The sequence below is a fragment of the Papio anubis genome, chromosome 8 (genome assembly GCF_008728515.1).
Source record: "Papio anubis isolate 15944 chromosome 8, Panubis1.0, whole genome shotgun sequence".
In the NCBI taxonomy this organism is placed as follows: Eukaryota; Metazoa; Chordata; class Mammalia; order Primates; family Cercopithecidae; genus Papio; species Papio anubis.
The window spans coordinates 39,267,367-39,281,335 of record NC_044983.1 but is presented as its reverse complement, the minus strand read 5'-3'; the positions used below and the strand labels follow the sequence as shown (position 1 = coordinate 39,281,335).

At 45.2% G+C, this 13,969-nt stretch overlaps 1 protein-coding gene across 4 annotated transcripts in view; it reads left to right on the top strand.

The window, feature by feature from the left end:
• The window catches only part of ZMAT4 (zinc finger matrin-type 4), a 372,597-nt gene that overhangs the window by 62,525 nt on the left and 296,103 nt on the right, over nucleotides 1-13,969 (top strand). The gene's annotated exons all lie outside the window — the stretch shown is intronic.

Here is a 13,969-nt window from a genome sequence, read left to right as displayed (position 1 = left end):
CCCAGGGTGTCTTTTCTGTATCTTTGGGAATGTGAAAGGGTTAGGTTAGATGGTCCCTAAGGCCCTTTCTGGTGCTGTGATGTTTTCATTCTTATCTCCATCATTAATGTGACCTCATTCTCTCTATGCCACTCACTTCCAATTGCCTTCATGTCCCACCCCTTCATTTTGACCTCTTCCCCTTCCAAATCCTTCCTTCACTGCCCACCTAAGTGTTCATGTCTTCTGTTTCCTCCCATCTCTTCCCTGATGCTGGTCTTTTCCCCCATGGAGCAGCCCCACCTTTCCCCCACCTGGCAAGTGTGAGAGGGTGTTAGGAGGGGCAGGACTGGCGGCATTGACTGAGAGTCAGTCTGGCCATGAGCTGGGCAGGATGGTTGAAGACACCAATAGTTCACTGCCAGGCTTAAGGAGAGCTGACGAGGAGAGTGAGGAGTGCATTAGAAGTGTATCATCCCAGCCTGGGCAACATAGTGAGACCCCATCTTTAAAAAAATCAAAAAGTTAGCTGGGCATGGTGGCACACACCTGTAGTCCAAGCTACTCTGGAGGCTGAGGCAGGAGGATTGCTTGACCCCAGGAGGTTGAGGCTAGAGTGAGCCATGATATGCTACTGCACTCCAGACTGGGTAAAAGAGCAAGACTCTGTCTCAAGAAATAAAAAAATAAACAAAAGAAGGGCACCACCAGCTCACAGTGATGCTTCCGTGCTGTCCCCAAAGCCAGGAACTTCCCAGCCAGGGAATGAATCTATTATCAAAATCTATATCAATACAGTCTCATTTCCTGGAAACTGGCCAACTGCTGCTCACCTCAGCTAAAAGGTGTGAAGAATGGATTTGGGGGAAGAATTTGACAGTGTAACTACATTAAGAGGTGGAGTGATGAAATGTGTGGCTCCTCCCCAGCATCAGGGCTGTTGCCAGATGGCCCAGCTGTCATCTCTGGCAAGGTGACAAGACCCTGCGACTTCAATGTGTGGCACTTGCTCATTACCTGGCATCCCAGTGGTCAGGGCCATCTGCTCTGTTTGCCCCTCACAAGACGGCGAAGCAGATTCCGTAAGGCACCAACACCAATATGCCAGGGGTGAGGAGCATGGGTCTGTTCCGAACCAGAGAGAAACAGAGCAGACTTCTTGGCAGGTGCCACTGGTACCTGAGAGCATCCTCCTGGTCCGTGCACCTGTAAAGATGCTCCCAGTCTGTGTGCCAGGACACACACCTTGTCCTGTGATGATACTCTGCTTTCCCACGAGTTGCTTGATTCTAGCCCCCAGAAGCCACACTCTGTTCAAATGAGAAATCGAGTAGTACTGACCTGAATGAGCATTCTCAGTGAGGTCTGCACTGTTTAGTGCCATGACCCAGAGAGCTGAGCTGGAGAGACGAGATCAGGTTCAGTTTCTGGACTCTCAGACCCTTGAACATCTCTGGCTTTTTCCAATGCTCCCCTACAAAGCACATAAGAGGTTTCACTGGGTAAAAAGGCACTTCGTGTTTTTTTCCCCCAGCCATGCCAAGTTACTCAGGCTCAAGTAGAGTTAGTTAAGGTCATGCTGGATAAATCCTGGAATCGTAGTGGCTTAGTGCTTTAGAAGTTTAGTTCCCATTGACACAAAAGTCCAGTAGGCACCAGGGGTTGGGGAAATGGAGTTCTGCTCCACAGTCATCCAGGAACCAAGGTTTTCAGAGACCCTGCCTTCTTTACCATGTGGCTTCCGAAGTTGACCAGGGCAGCAACGTCCAGCCTGCAGAAGGAGAGGAGGTTAGATCAGACAGCAGGTTTTTAAGGGCAAGGCCTGGAAGTGTGTCCATCACTTTTGTGCACATTTCATCAGCCAGAACTCAATTACATGGTGCACTAACTGCAAAGGAGGCTGAGAAATCCAGTCTGATCTTTTGTGGCCAGGAGAAAGGAAAAAAACAATGTCTCTATTGCAGAGGGTGTGGAAGATTCATTTCTAGAAAATAATCTCTCATCATTGTTGTCTACATGCTATCTATCCAGCCATTATTTGTGTATGTATGTATCTATGTTTCTGTCAATCAATCCATCATCTATCTAGTTTCTCTCTACCTATGTTTCTATCTATTTTTCTATCTATCATCATCATCTCACTATCACTAACATCAGTCACCATCGTTAATAACAGAATGAGCACCCGTACAACATCTTCTAAAGCAAAGCTGAGATCTGGCAACCGCTTACATCTGTCCATGTGTTTCTCGCTCATCCCTTCTGTCTTCCCCACCTAAGGCAATCGTCATCCTGAATCTTGTCCTCATTTCTTTGCCAAACATTTTTAGAGTTGTATCTTTTCTACATGTATGCCCAAGATGTCGATATTTTCATTTCAGTTGTTTTTGACATTATAAAAAGGATCTTGTAGATGTGACCTTTGGATTCAAATTTTTCACATAAATATTAGATTGCTATGATTCCTCTATATTCTGGTTTGTTGCTATGCTCCATTCATGCTGTGACTGTACCTCAGTTTTTTCATCCACTCTCCTGTAGGTGTGCTTTTGGGCTGATTACAGGCTTTGCTGTTTGAACAATGCTACTATCATCATCTCTTACATGCCTTGTGTCGTACGTGAGCAAGACTTTTTCTTGCCTGAAATTAGGAGTGCAGTTGCTGTGTTGCTCAACTTGATGAGATGATGCTTAACTTTCAGCTTATCCTCCTGTGAAAATGTATACAAGAACTTGAAAATGTATACAGGAACCTTCTCTAACTCCTGATGTGGCCAAATATGTTAAGTTTCATCAATCTCCCCATTGTTCATTGATGATCCTAATACACATGCAATAACCTTTCGATGGTTAATTTCCCATAGTGGCTGAATTCCCAAAGCAATCATTATTTTCCCAATTTCTTACTGCATCCCAAAGTGGGGGGTATCACAGGATCTCAAACCAGCTCTGAAATCTGAAAGGAAGTTCTAATGCAAAGATTTCACTGATGGGACTGATGGGGTAGGCTGCTGTGTAGACATTTGTAGGGAGTGACTGGATGGTGAGTCCCTTCCTCTGCCTTTGCAACATTTAAATTCCTGTATCTTCCTGTCTTGGCCACTCTAGATACTTTTACATGAACTCTACATTTTCACTGATTTTGGGAAGGTCAGGAGACAAATCAGCACAAAGCAGTTAGAATTCCTCAGAGAAGCCCAGTCAAGTTAATATGCGATAGAGGAGAAGGGAGCTAGAATGTCTGCTGGCTGACTGACAGCACTTGCAGCAACCTCGGAGTATGGATTCAAATAAAAATAATAGTTTTCCCTGCAGCAGCTTGGTCTGTCTGGTCGGTGCCTTCCTCTGCAGTTGAATACAGGTGCGGAACTATGCTTCCCCGGGCCCTGAATGCCATTGCGGCATTTAAATCTGCCCTCAATCTGTCTGGTTTCATAGGGGCAGTCTTGTGAAGATAAATCATGTAAACAAGTTACAGTATGGAGTACTTATTTAGAAACTGTATTTTTGAAGGCGTGTATCCACGTTGAAAGGAAGGGTCCTGTAGTTGTTCAGCTTGTTAAGAAAATCCACCTGTCTGGAGCAGGTACTTGCTTCACTCAGGTAGTCAATGCATAGTAAAGTGGGGGAATCCACGTGGGCTTTTCTCCATTGAGTGGGGGAGGGTAGGAACCTATTCTTTAAAATGTAAGTGGCTTTTCTGCCTGTGTGCACAGCCCTTTGGTGTGAAGGAATGAGCGACGGGAAACATAAGGAGCATGTTTTATTCCCTCATATTTGCTCCTCCTCTCCTCGCTTCTCTCTGCAGGCTAGTGATCTTTTCTGTTTCTCTCTGCCTCTGCTTTCCCTCATGATATGGGCTCTGTTTTTGGTCTGACTTGAAGTGGCAAACTAGTTGAAAATCCAAGCTCTCCACACATCACTCACTTTCTTCCCTCTGAAAGTGCAGAAAGAGAAAGCAGATGCTTTGGGCCCGCTGTGACTGGAGAAGGTGCTGGAGTTTATCCATTAGTGTCCTACAAAAGCACCAGCGCTTTCCCTGACAACCGTGTTCCATCGTGCTGCCCGGACCCATCAGCTGGGCGCATTCGGGCTTGCTGCGTGTCCCCGCCTGACACCTTGGGCTCTCCTCAAAGCTGCCGTGGCAGGGTGCCTTTGGAAAGCCAGACAGAATAGCTTTTGCCTTGCAGAGTCTCTGCTAGTCCCCACCTGCCTCTGGTACTCAGGTCCCTGGTCTTCTTAGGTGGAGGCAAAGGTACAGTACTGAAGCCTTAGCAAGGACCTACAGGGTAAGGAGATGTTCCAGAAGCATGACACGTGGACCTGCCAAAGCCATTGTCTTCCAGCTGGCGTGAATATTCTATTTATGTGTTGAAGCAGGTGGGAAGTCTGTCTGTGTTTATGGAGGGTGGCGTGTGCTGGAGCCCAGAACGTGAACCTTTCCCATGAGATCAGAATCTTGTTCCCTGCTGCAGACTGAGTGCTTAGAGCAGCACCAGCCATGTAGTAAATGCTCAATAAAAATTCGTTTCATGAATGAAGACAGAATCCAAGTGATGTTGTACATCCAGGACTTAAGCAGAGGCCATTTGGTGAGTTACATAGAAAATCTGTGGGATTTTCATGTAATTTACAGTGAAAATCTGAAGCCTGGAGCTGGGCTGGTCAGCACCTGCTCTGCTCATGCCCCCTGGAGTCTACAATTCAGACTTGTCCACGCAGACAAAGGACAAGGGATCAGAGAGGGGAGAGGTGGCAAGGAATCAGCTGCATGGGCCTGCCCTTGGAGGTTGGACCAGAGAACCACCCTGCAGGCTGGGGCTGCCTTGGCTGCTCTGCTTCCCAGATGTCATCAGGCCAGCCTGTGCCATGTGAGACTGACAGCTATGGTTCCACGGCCCGGGGCTGGGGTGAGGCACATGTGCCCAGCAGTGGCCGCTGCCTCTGAGTCAGGAATCAAACAGCCTGGTTTTATAAGTGAAGAAAATGGTGCCATTAAAAGGCAATTATTCAAGTGGTGTGAGTCAGCGATGTAGCTCCTGGCAACGCCAGGCAGGAGAAGGCAGTGGTGTGGGCATTTTTCTCTCCCTCTCCCTCTCCCTCTCTCTCTTTTTAAACAAAGCTCAGGCTGGAAAGAGAGCTTGCACCTGCATCTGGGTGATGTATGGTGAGCTACCTAGACTGCCAGATTCCTTTATCTGAGCAACATCAGGAATGGGGAAGACAGCCTCAGACCAGAAGAAAGGTCCTCATCCTGAGGAACAGGGAATTGAAAATGTCCCTCAAACTGGCTGTGTACTTGACCTTCACCCTGCTCGCAGATGCTGCATGGGGGATTCCCCTGCCTGTCAGCCCAGGTGGTGTGTGAATGAAAGAAAAGTGTGTACTGGAGCCGGTGGCCCTGGGAGTGAGGGTCAGACATTTTCCCCTGTGCTGCACCCCAGCTGCCTGCTGTTCCCTTTCTCTGGCATGATTTTGTGGAAGACCAAGATGATTTCATTTCATTTTTTTTTTTTTTTTTTTCCCGGAGTGCAGTGGTACAATTTCAGCTCACTGCAACCTCTGCCTCCCGGATTCAAGTGATTCTCCTGCCTTAGCCTCTGGAGTAGCTGGGATTATAGGCGCACGCAACCACTCCAGGCTAATTTTTGTATTTTTAGTAGAGATGGGGTGTCTCCATGTAGGTCAGGCTGGTCTTGAACTTCTGACCTCATGATCTGCCCACCTCGGCCTCTCATAGTGCTGGGATTAGAGGCGTGAGCCACCACGCCCGGCCAGATGATTTTATTTCTAGAGTACTTTTCTTGTTTCTGTTTTTTTCCCCCCTAAGTCTGCTTTGTCTGCTGCCACGGCAACCAGCCCTGCATTACCCACCTTCACGTGGAGGGAGGTGTGACAAGAACAGGACAGACCCTGCTTCCAGCCCATTCTCTGAGGCTCCTGCACGGGCAGGCCTGGCAGAGATGTTTGCGAAAACCACTCGCTTGCCTCCCGAATCTTTTTCCTGTTGTTGGTAGACAGTCTAGAGAGCAAGGAGTTTTTTCTTTCCTCAGAAGGACAGTGGCAGGGGGAAGGGAGCAAACATCAGGCAACAGCCACCAAAGCACCAAATATGGGTTTAAGGTTCAGGGAATAAAAACTTGAAATGATAATAAAAGGGCAAACCAAGTCTGGAAACAAGTCTGCCCTCACTCCTGTACTCCCCTCCCTTCTGAGCAGAGTCTTATCCCCTCTTCTTTGTTTTAATAAATCAAAGTAGAAACAAGTTCAATTGCTTTTTTGAGATGAATAATGTTTAAATTGGGCTGAGTTTAAACAGCAGTGGAAGTCCTCCTGTCTGTTTCACATTCATAACCAGGTCATAGTTCATCTTAATTGGTAGCATTTTTAGTCTGCTGTGGAGTTTGTCAAAACTGAAGGAGAGAAAAGTTCAGTCTCTCTGCCTTCGGTTCTGGGAGCCAGTGAGCTGGCCAGCACTGCCAAAGGCAGCTGGGCTCAGAGCCAGGCTGTTTGGTGGTGGCGTGGGTGGGCAGGGGGCATCCTCTGGTGGGAGGTCCCAGACTGAGTGGAGAAGGTCCAGCAGGACTGGGCAGAGGGCACCGTGGCTTTTTGAGGTGTCAGGCCGCATTGGAGGGCAGCAATAGGTCATGGATCTACCGAGGGTGAGTAAGGCTGCAGAGGTGCAGAATCATGGTTGTGCAGGCAGAAGCAGAACTAGAATGTCCAGGCCGTTGTTAACGTGTCTCAGCTCAGTTCAGGCAAATGCGGAAAAGAGAGTCTGAGCACTGAGGTCAGAAACAGCTTCCAAGGCTCTACCTGGACAGTCGAGGCTCCTCAGGCCCCAGCATATTAATTCTGCACCGAGTGTCTATCCTTGGCTTTCCTTTATGAATTTTTATGGTGGTCCCTAGCTGGAAGTGGCAAGGGACAAACCGAAGGGCATGCCCAGTGCTGAGGACAGATGCCCAGGGTAGGGGTAAAGGCTGTGGGCACAGGGGTCGGCCCTGGCTTGGAAAACTGAGCACCACTTAGGAGCTGAGTGACCTCTTGATGAGTTACTTAATTGCTAACCTTGAGTCTTCTCATTTAGGCAAGTCTACACAGCTCTTTGAGGGAATTAAATTGGTTGATTTATATAAAGTCCTCAGCACAGGGCCTGGCTCAGGGGAAGCACTTCAGTGAAATCTTTATTCCTTCTGGGTCATGAGCTCTCACAGGGGGCCAGGTCCTGTTGGGATCATCATTAGAGGAGCCGCAATCCCTGATACTGGAGAGCTTGCACAGTCACACGGAGTGGCAGTTTGGAAATTCAGAAATCCTACCCTAAAGGCAAGAGCTGCTCTTTAGTTGAAGTGCCCGTGAGTCTTAAATTGTATCTTTAAAGGGCCAGTGAAGTATGGTATGGGGGGAAAGTAGGTTATTAGATCTTCTAGAGAAGCTTTATAAGGAAATAGCCCAAATCGTAACAGAAGGATGCCCACCTGGTGGGGAACACCAAGCCAAGGTCTTCTCTCCCCAAGGGACTGGGCTGGAGGAGATACCACCCTGGGGCCCTGATGGCTGCGGCCGCCTGGGGCCTGCCACGGTGAGTGCTGTGGGTTCTGTTTGCTGGAGTGCCTGGGGCTCTGCCATACTTTGATTGACATACTTCTCCCTTTGCATCCCCTTGGGAAGCAGGTCATGGGAGGTGAGCACCCATGGGAGGATGAGAGGGTGAGACAAAGTTCTCATCAAACTTCTCCGTCTATCAGGGTCAGCACCTTGTGACAACAAAAATAGATTTTTAAACGTTTATGCAGTAAGGGGTCTTCACAGGCCCGAGTTTCAGCTGGCAGGAGGAGTGGGCAGCTGCATTTCAGTGGAAACGAGCCATCTTTGTGGATGGCATTGTTGACACAAAAGAGAAAGACTATAATAGCAATAAAAGCTATGATTTCAGTACACCGACTGTGTTATCTTCCCTCTTAGCCTTTCGTGTGGTTCTATTTATTTTTCTTCTTAAATATTTACAGCATTCCTCTGAAAATAAGAATAATGATAATACAAAATTAATAATATTAATGATAATGATGGTAATATCCCCTTTTTGCGTGTCTCTGCTATGCCACAGTCTGTGCTAGATGGTTTATCCACATTATTTCTAATCCTCACAATAACCCTGTGAGAATTTTCCTCCCATTTTACAACTAAGGAAATCAGGGCTCAGTGAGGCTGTGTAAGTTGCTGAACAACCTAGTTGGCAAGCAACCACGCCTGGATTTGAACCAATGTCTTTCCCTCTGAAGAGCCCTGCATGGGTTTTGGGCTTTCTGAGTCAGAAGTTATTTCAGTACCATCAGAAATGGAATGGAATGAAGAATATTAATCTTTTTAAAATAATGCTTTTGTTTCCTCTGCACAGATACTCCAAAAGACACCTGTGCTTATATGTTCATTGCGGCACTATTTACACTAGCAAAGTCATGCAACTAACCTAAATGTCCACCAACGGTTGATTGGATAAAGAAAATCTGGTGCATATATACCATGGAATACCACACAGCCATAAAAAGAATGAAATAGTGTCCTTTGCAGCAATAGGAATGGAGGTAGAGGACATCACTTTAAGTGAACTAACTCAGAAGCAGAAAATCAAATATTGCATGCTCTCACCTATAAGTGAGAGCTGAACAATGGGTATACGTAGACATAAAGATGGAGAGAAGGACAGTGGGGACTCCAAAAGTGGGGAGGAGTGGAAGAGGTAGTGAGGGTTACACCATTACCTAGCAGGCACAGTGTTTAATATTTGAAGGATAGGTGTGCTCTCCCCACCATTATGTAATATACATATGTAACAAACAGGCACCTGCACCCCCTGAACCTAAAATAAAAATTTAAAAAGAATATGACTCTTTTCCATGAAGCCCCAGATCTCTCTGGAGTTTTAGCCTGCATTCATTCCTTCAATCTGTTCTTGAGAAGCAGAAAGAAGCAGAAAGGAAGGTTTCATATCTGCATCTGAGGATCCTGAAAAAGGCCATTTCTTGCACCTCAAGAAACATTTCGGGACCTGGCTGTTCTCCCCCAGCCTCTTTTTCTTCCATCTAGGTTTTGAGATTCTCTTCCTTGCATTTTTCTGCCTTCCTCCTTATGTTAAATTATTCCAAATTAGCCCCACCAATGCCCCTCCTATATATCTTCTCATGCCTAGTGGTAGTAAGATTTTTCTCTGTGCCAGGGAAAAGAATTAGCTTCTGAGTTGGAACTCATTTCTCTCCACTCTAATCCTATCCATCCTCAAATTTTCAACCCTAGTAGAACTTTCTTGAAGAGATTCTTGATAATGCTTTCTGTCTTCTCAAATCCTATATCACCTTCCATCAGCCAAATTCTGCTGGAATTAGTTGCCTGTGCCTTAGGTGTTGGTGTGTGTATGTCTCTTCTTACTCAGTAGCTCAGAAAGATTTGGAAGACAGGGATTGTGCCTCTGTTATCCCTGAGCCTCACTCATAGTAGATTTCCCCAGACCATTATAGAATCAATAAAAGCACTCCTCCTTGATGCTCCCTTTATTTCTGATACCTAGATGCGCCTCTGAGCTTCACACTGTCACTGCTATACACATGGATCTGTAGAAACTCAGACCCCCAGGACAGCACGTGAGAATGTGACCAGACTCCCTGCTCTAGTACTGCGTCCACCTCAGGTGGAGGCCTCTTACCTCCACTGGGGATAGCGCCATCCACTGTGAGTACTTCAGAGTGATGAGAGGTCATTCAGATCCTCCAGTGGTTGCCTGGCAATGTGCCTGGCTTTGCAATATGCCTTTGCAATGTGCTGGGCCTGGGAGTACAGATGGTGCTTTCTGTTTCAGACCCAGGAAATCAAATTCCTCTCTTCCTCTACTCTTCTATCCCTCCTCAGAATCTCCCAGGGGCTCATGGCACAGCACGATACAAATGTTTCCAGGGGGGAGGTCACTAGACACTGGATCTGGTGGGACAGATTGGACTGACCAGTAAGTGATCAGTGACTCTGTCTCTACTCCAGCTGCTGGAGTAGAGCATGGGCTCGTCAGGACCATGGACAAGGCTAAAAAAACTGGAAATCTTGTTTTTTTTTTTTTTCTTCCTTTTTCTTACCAGCTGTCTTGGTGAAGACAGTGAACGCTAGTAAAGCTAAAATCCTCTTCTAAACAAACCGGGGGAGAGGAGCTAGTGACATCCTCCCTTCTTGGAAATTCCAGTCTTTGCATCATAAATCAGACCCTCTGGTTGTCTAAAGTGAGCTACATGGACAGAGCTCTCTCTTTCTGGAGGAAAGCCCTCATGTAAAAACCAGGTTGACACTTGTCCACTAATTGCCTCCCACTGGAATGTAACTTGTTCAGGTATTCCACTCAGGTGTCATCGATTTCAGAGGGGTTCTTATTGCCTTTTTAAAAATTGCATACGGACTTGTTCGAACCAATATTCTTATATAAAACAGTGGAAAAAGCCATGATATTTTCTCTTCCCTTGAATTTTTTTTAGTATACACATTTTATATTCTGCCTTTAAAGCTATTTCTGTTGCACAGCTGCTTTACCGAGACTCAGACTCCTACGGGCCTGCTTGGTCCGACACATACCTTGAATATTCTTTCACAGTGTTTGATTTTTGCAGTTGGTTGTATAATGAGGAAGGAGTGTGCAGTGAATTTGGAGATTCCTATTAACGAGGTCACCCGTGAATCTATTTTCGTGTGCTTCTTTATTAGAAATAGCAGGGAACACGATAATATTTAAACACAGCCACTTATAGGAGCTTGGCTTAAAAAATATACCTTAGTAAGTTTTCTTTTCCCATTTGGCATTTCAAAATGTTGTACTACAGTTTCTCATCATCAAAACGTCTCTTCTTCATTTACATTCTGGGACGTGAATAGAGACCATTACAAATGACTACGATATTGTGGGTTGGCACTGGAATTGGCAATCCTCTGCCTCAGGTAGACCATCTCTGGAGTGCCCCCATTCTGTTCTTGGTCTTGCTTTTGAAGATGGACTATAATGAAATAGACTCAGGACAAGATAGTAAGGCTGGGTAGGAAGTAGAAGAGTGTTATCTTCACTTTTCCTAATGTTCCCTTAAAGAATAATTTATCTGAATTTAGATTTGGAAGCCACATAATTTTCTAGCGTGATGATGTATCAAAGTTCATTTAACTCACTTTCTATTGTTGGATATATTAGGTGCTTACAATGTTTTGTTAATATATATAACACGTGAAAATATCTCACATAAATTCCTTTTTATAATTTTTATTTTTGTAGAGACAGACTCTCTCTATGTTGCCCATACTGGTCTCAAACTCTCAGCCTCAAGTCATGCTCCCACCTCAGCTTCCCAATGCACTGGGACTACAGGTGTGAGCCACGGTGCCCCGCCCTCACATAAACACTCAAATGAGGATATCTCATGAAAAAATGGAGACTGGTGTGGTCCCATGTTGTACCTAATGATAGAATCACTGAACAAAAACTACTGTGGGACAGATTTTAATTCAACCTAAGAAAAACTTAACAACTAGAGCTTCTGGCCTCTCTGGAACAGGTTGCCTTGTGGGGGAGGAGGTGAAGCTGCAGGCACAGCAGGTGCTAGACTCCAGGCCAACTGGGCCACCTGCCAGGTGTGGTCCTTCTTGAAATAACAGGCCTACGTCAACCGTGAGACACAGTGGTACCTGGCATAACTATTGCTTGCTGGGGGCATTGAAAAACCACAGGCATTATTGTCTCTTAGGAGCAGAAACTGTGAATCCTTTTGAATTGCTGAATACAAATGCCCTGAATGAGCCACTAGAGCCAGGGCCAAGGACAGAACATGAGATTGGAGTTGTTGAGGCAGATATTCTTTTATTTCAGGCAGATACTTTATGAATGTGGCCTGGTTATTTAGATCATTTCAAAAATCACCTAAAGTGAACCACAGTCCTTCATTTTGTTGCATTGCTCGGGACTTGGCCAACATCTTGCCAACATCAGCATGTTATTAAAAATGTACTACTGATCCCTTTCAAATGCAGAGAGTTTTATGGTTGATATAGCACTTTCTCATATATTTCTCCCTGTGATCTTCACTATCACTTTCTAAGAAGGCATGGCAAATATTATTATCTCAATTTTTATATGGGGAAACTGAGGCATGGAACATTGAGTGACTCACCCAATGTCATGTGGTAGCATCAGACCTGGGATGGATCCAGCCTGTGGAAATTGGAATCATCCAAGCGAGGCAGTATTTTTGGCTATGCAAATGACTAGCAATGTAACTTTGGGCAGTCTTATAGGTAAGATGATGGTGGTGGAATAAGATAAAGTCCAAAGTGTCTACCATATTGCTGTTGTCTGAGATTCTCCTGCCTCTCCATACAGCATGCTATCTACTGTGGTCTTTACTTCTTGCTTGGCAGGTGGGAGGTGAAACAAGTGGAGTTTGTGGGTTGGGTGAAGCAATAGGATGCGCTGGGGTGTGTTTCCAGGGCGGTAACATGAGATCCTTCAGCTGCCATCAGATCCGTTCCCAATAGATCGCTTTCAGAAGCTTGAGATCCTTGGCTGCATTTTGATTCCGGGTTTGGAATTTGAGAATATGTTTATTTACTTTGTCGGTTCAGTTGGGGCGTGCGGTGGTGGAGGTGGCCTTTATGAATTCAACAACCCTAAATGGAGAAGAGTCAGCTTGAATAGTGAGGTCTCCCCGTGTTACAAAGTATGGGGTTGCAAGGAAAGTTATAGTTTAGTCTGATTCTATTTTTTAATTTTCTAAGTATAACTATTTAACTCTAAGCTAGATTTTATACTGCTTAAAGGCTCTAGACAAAGCTAACTTCTTCCTTGACTACAAAAGTAAAATGTGATTGTTGAAGAAAAATTTAAAAACGAAGACAATTGCAAAAGCAATTTTCTGTCATTTCCCAAAGATAAGTGCTCTTAAAATTATGTTATAATTTCCTGGAATGTTTTTAATGCAATATACATATTTTAAAACAAATTTAGTGTAATACTATACATACTTATAGATCTCTTTTGTTAATAGTAAACCTTTTCCTAATATTCCCTTAAAGAATAATTTATCTGAATTTAGATTTGGAAGCCACATAATTTTCTAGCGTGATGATGTATCAAAGTTCATTTAACCCACTTTCTATTGTTGGATGTATTAGGTGCTTACAACATTTTGTTAATATATATAACACGTAAAAACATCTCACATAAATTCTTATTTAGAATTTTCATTTTTGTAGAGACAGAATCTATGTTGCCCATGCTGGCCTCAAACTCTTGGTCTCAAGCCATGCTCCCACCTCGGCCTCCCAAAGCACTGTGACTACAGGCGTGAGCTATAGTGCCCCGCCCTCACATAAACTCTTGGCAAGGCATTAGATGTAAGTCTGGTATGTTCCAACAGAAAAACTATAGCGGGATTTCTATTTTTTAGGATATAGCCACTCTGTTGGGCATTTGTGAGAAAATTATAACCTAGGCAAGTATTATAGTTAATCGATATGGTAACGTCAAGAGTGTAGGGAGACCCATCCCTCTGTCACTATTGTCAGACCTGTTACTGTGATCCTGGCTTTTCAGACGGTTAATATCCTGCATAAACATCAAAGCAGGCCAGGCGCGGTGGCTCACGCCTGTAATCCCAGCACTTTGGGAGGCCGAGGCGGGTGGATCACAAGGTCAGGAGATCGAGACCATCCTGGCTAACACAGTGAAACCCCGTCTCTACTAAAAATACAAAAAATTAGCTGGGCATGCCAGCGGGCGCCTGTAGTCCCAGCTACTCAGGAGGCTGAGGCAGGAGAATGGCGTGAACCCGGGAGGCGGAGCTTGCAGTGAGCTGAGATCAGGCCACTGCACTCCAGCCTGGGAGACAGCGAGATTCCGTCTCAAAAAAAAAAAAAAAAAAAAAGAAAGAAAGAAAAAAAACATCAAAGCAGTGGACTCATTTTTCTTTTCTGT